This window comes from Euleptes europaea, chromosome 12, assembly GCF_029931775.1.
Source record: "Euleptes europaea isolate rEulEur1 chromosome 12, rEulEur1.hap1, whole genome shotgun sequence".
Lineage (NCBI taxonomy): Eukaryota > Metazoa > Chordata > Lepidosauria > Squamata > Sphaerodactylidae > Euleptes > Euleptes europaea.
Genome location: NC_079323.1, coordinates 43325074 through 43330036, shown reverse-complemented (window position 1 = coordinate 43330036; position 4963 = coordinate 43325074). Strand labels below are relative to the sequence as shown.

The 4963-nt window shown below is 42.2% G+C and overlaps 1 non-coding gene across 1 annotated transcript; it reads right to left on the bottom strand.

The window, feature by feature from the left end:
* Positions 1–1444: 1444 nt before the first annotated feature.
* Positions 1445–1516, bottom strand: TRNAG-GCC (transfer RNA glycine (anticodon GCC)). The gene has a single exon. It is a non-coding gene; the product is annotated as a tRNA-Gly (tRNA).
* Positions 1517–4963: the final 3447 nt, after the last annotated feature.

Sequence of the window (4963 nt, the reverse complement as noted above, 5' to 3'; positions counted from 1 at the left end):
TTCCCACTCTTTAGTCCCCCCCAACCCATCCTCAGGATCCCCCTTGACCCACTCGGGAGGAGCTGCTGCTGCTTTTCCATGCGTCAGAACAACAAAGGCCACGTCCCCACGCGTGGGCTCTGGGTAAGAAGTAAGTGGCCTCTCTAGGGTTTCAGACTCGCTGGCCTTCATTCCGGGGGGTGGGGCTGAGACAGCCAATCAAGGCGACCCTCCGCCCAAGCGTCGCCCCCTCGGTCGGGGATGCAAAGCACAGGCGCAGCCCCCACGCGCCCCCTTTTCTCTCTCTGTAAAACAGGCTGGGGGCCGTATTAAACTGGCCCAGGGGCCACAATTGGCCCCTGGGCCGGACTTTGGACATGACTGCTCTAACCAATTCCTCAATCCCACAATGGCTTGCAGATACTAAGGCCACCACCGTTATTTATTTTAGTTGAATATTCATAAGCTGAAACAATTACACAAGTGCTCAACATATCCCAGGCGCCTGGTTGTCAGAGTGTCAAGAAATTTAAGCATGATGCCTAGTATTTTCAGCAATGATTTCATTGTAGGGTCTGTCACCAATCATCAGAGCTAGCTAGTAGAAAAGCCTGTATACAACCAGTTTTCCCACTGGTGGAACAGGGAACAAGAAGTCCCCTTTGGGGCATCAAAAAGGCTACGTTTGGGATAACGTGAGGACAAAAGTGAAGCAGTTGTAATAAGGAGGGGAATTGGCAGAGACTGCACAAAATTACAGCTGGATCCAACTCAAAGTTCATCTATTATTTCACACTACAATGTTTTGTTATATGACATAATAAATATACATTAATTTCTTGCCATTACTTACCAATACATAAACTTAATTTTACTCTATTTCAATGGCGGTGGATGAAATCATTTCTTAACCAGTTGCTTTCTGTTCTAGCTCCAGTATTCAAATAAATGGAATGCTTAAATCAGTAATGGAATTATGATAAAATGGGGAGAGGTCAACCTAGGGTTAGCAGTCAGTTTATTATTGTGGTTACCTCTACATTTATTTACACACTTCGATATTTTTGTCATGGCTTTTGGGAAATAGTGAAGGGGTTAGGTTTAAGCTTTGTGGTAGCAATAATTAGAAAATTTGATCATTAATATATAAAAACCTGAAGGCCAAACATTAGCCTGGCTCCTAAATTGTTAGGCTGGCTCCTAGACCCAAAGAAATTTTGTCAAGGCCTAAATTACACTACCATCTAAAAGTCTTTTTGGGCCCCTATTAAAAAAATTGAACCCTTTCACAAACAAGTATCTCAAAACTATTCTGCAATAAAATGAAACAGAGATGATGGAGGTTAGGCCCTCCGGGACTCCCTGTGGTCCATTAAAGTCAGTATTGTCTACTCAGACCAGTAGCAGCTCTCCAGGGTCTCAGGCAGGGGTCTTTCACATCACCTACTTGCCTAGTCCCTTTAACTGGAGATGCCGGGGATTGAACCTGGGACCTTCTGCATGGCAAGCAGAGGCTCTACCACTGAGCCACAGCCCCTCCCCCCTTCTTTTATTGTCCTTTTATTGTCCAGCCCAATACATTTCTCTTTACCCAGGCTTTTAACTGGATTTACCACTTTCAGCTATTTTAATGATGTGCCCTAGCCTGAGGACTGTTTTATGGCTTGTGTTAATATTGGCGGTTAATGAGGGTTTCATGATTTTACTGGTTGTTTTGCTTGTGAGCAAGTCGCTGAAGAAGCAGCATATTAATTTTCTAAACAAATAATAACCAGCTCATGAAAACGGAGTTGATGAAGAGTGACTGTGCAGGGAATCTTCTAGTCCAGCATACACCACCAAATCAGCAGTATGACCTTTTTCATAACTTGGGCCAAGTTTAAATATTAAGAGCCCCATGATTGTCATGTTGATAATGGAATTCCATTCCAAAGTCTCTTTATCAAGGGCGGTGAGATTTTGAACAGACCTAAAAGTAATAGCCTTGGGGCTCGTGACTACTTCTGCAAACTCAGTTTGAGAGCCTTCAGCAGCAGAGTGAACAGTACATGAAGAAAATCCCTAACATGTCCAGAACCCAACACCATATAAATAAACATTTTTTATAAGTCACCTTGTGAGCAAGACAGAGTTTTTTGGATCACAACTCCACTTCCCTCTTCGTTACAATACACTGTGCTGACACTATACTGAGCCCCTGCCCAGGGGCAGATGTCGCAATACAAAACTGACCGCCTCATCCTACTAATCTTGATACTACAAGCTAGGATGGCCTTTTCATCCAGCATTTGGTCTTGAATTATTCTTGTTTCATTATCTGGCATTAACCAGTATTAGCTGACAGGAGAACAGAAAAGCACTCTAAATTCTCAGGATTGGAATTGGGGGGGGGGGGGCTAGAAAGAGTAACACCTCCAACTGCCTGACCCTGCTTACTGGTTTGGTCTGACCTCCTCACTGTCATATGCCTTAGCTCCTTCCCCTCCAAACATAGCTAGATACGGCACCCAGCTGTACCCTGATTGCTACTTTCATGTACCACCAAGTGCATCTCCAATCTACCAAACCCAAACAGTTCAAAAAGGTTAGCAAAGGGGGGGGGGGAAGCAAGTCGAGTTAAGTCAACCATAATTTCCCCACGCCACTCATCTTCTTTCTGTAAAAGAAGACACGTGGGTCTTACCTCCAGCCAATATTCAACCCTGCTATCTCTTGGAACCCTGTAAGCAAATTGAAGAAAACTAGCCACTCAAATATCAGTACCTTAAAATATACACGTACCCTATAAATTTGGCCAAAAATCCTGACCTTCGTCCTTGTGCCAAGGAAGGGTCAGCTACAAATCATTACCAAGCAAATACAGGTTCATACAAACTAGTTAGGGTGATAAAGTCTCTTCCAGATTGGGTAGTATGATGGAGTGCAATGAGGAATTAATGGCAAGCTAAAAACAGAGAGTGAAAAGTTGGGACAGAGAGGGCAGAAACCACCCTTGGTCCCCTCCCCCACTTCAAGTTAGTTAGTGCAGAGCTGAAAAAGCAACAGGTCCTATACTAGCTGGACTATCCCCATGTTCAGTGTGTTACCCAGAACCTTTTCACTGAACACAAATATTGGCCGTGCACACTTACAACCATGAGGTAGAACTAATAAATCAATCACTCATAAATTTCATTATTTAACAAACAGAACTGGTATATTCTCATTGCTCCTTGTTTAAAAAGAGTGATGGTAAAAGGTAATGAAGCACAACAAAGACAAGTAAAACAGGCTGGATTTACTGCAGCTCAATACCAAGCCTTATTTTGCGCAGAATTATGTAGATACGTCCCATTTTTTTATTCCACTTTAACTTGGCACCTAAATGATACACCAAATACACTGATTGTGTACACATAAAACATGCCAATTATCCATAGCTTTTTCCCACCTTTTTTGTTGGTGGTTTCCCCCCACCCCCAAGATATGCTGATCAAGTTGCTGGGCTGTAAGCAACATTTATTAAAAGACACACAGTATTGCCATGGGAAGACAGCGCTGAACTGGAATTTAAGTTACAAGTTTGTCAAATTCATCCAGTGACTGAGTACAGCTCTGATTCACCACATTATCCTGACTACATTTCACACATCTGAAAATTGAATGAGAGCCAAGTTAACAGCAGAAACGCGTAAAAGCAACATATATGCAATTTAAAAATGGCCATTCTACTTTGTTATTTTAGAAAACTACACACACAGAGCAGTATTCAAACGTGAGGCGTAAAAAGATGTCTTATCACTTGTGAAAGTGCCCTCAACTCCCCTCAGAGAAAACACACTTGAGATGGCTCCCAGAATTGTTGCAGTGATTATGAACAACTCTGCACATTTTGAGTGCTATATGAATTAAAAATAAAGCCGAATTGAGGTAAGTGATATTTATGGAAGATACTGTGTGCCCACGCTGCTATACTCCAGTGTGCTTCTCTCAGTTTATTTTAGTAGAAATGTTTCCTAGCTTGCCACCAATTTACAACACCTTAAAGTAATTCAAGAATTCAGTGTCACCTAAAATAGATACATTTTCTTCATCTATAGTACGCCTCCATACATTCTAGTCAATTTCCAATGACGTTTATTTACATTGGGCTTTAATGTAACAGACAGACAGTACTTGGGGCAAAATTGAACCAAAAAAAGCATGCCAACCCAGGCTTAGTGCACAATACAAAAGCTGAAAATATTTTGCTTTTTAAGAACACAGAAGGCATCCCATTTATAGATTCCCCCCTTTCAAAATACACCACCTTTCCCCGATTGTCATTTTAATGATTTGAAAGACCAGTCATACCAGTGAGACTCAGTGGCTTTTTAGCCACATGTGTGTCTTTGACATGTCACCTAGGGTTCTTCTTATCACTGTCCCTAAATATAGCACCTGCCCCATGTTTCAGGAAAGTGGGCAAGGACCTTGCCTGGTGGGGTTTGTGGGTGGCAGTTGGTTCCCACCTGCAAATAGCTGCCACTAGAGAAAAGGGTAAGCTGCGAGCCCCCTGCTGTGACGGGTAGGGAGAGATGTAAATCTGGCTTTTTTGGTTGATGCTGACTGCAGTTGTGACTCTCTGTGACCTGCGGAGCGAGAGCCTGACTCAAGAAATGCATCCTAAGACCCACTCCATGTTTAAACTCTCCTCAGTTTTGAAGACTATCAACTTCGACAAGTAATGGCTGCTTAACAAAAGTAGGTTTTAATTTTACCTGAAGACTCATGCATTTGTAGGGTCTCATTTCTAAAAGCATTACTAAAATCAACTGAGTTGAAAATGAAATTGAAATGTGAACTTCCAAGGTAGACAGCATCTCAGATTGACATGATCGAAGCTGTTAACAATTAAGCAAATACAGAAGCCCAATATTTACAGCATGGAAGGAGAAATTCTGACTGTCCTAAGACCCTTGGTTGGCTTTTAAGCTACTAGTACAAGTAGTATTTGGATACAGAA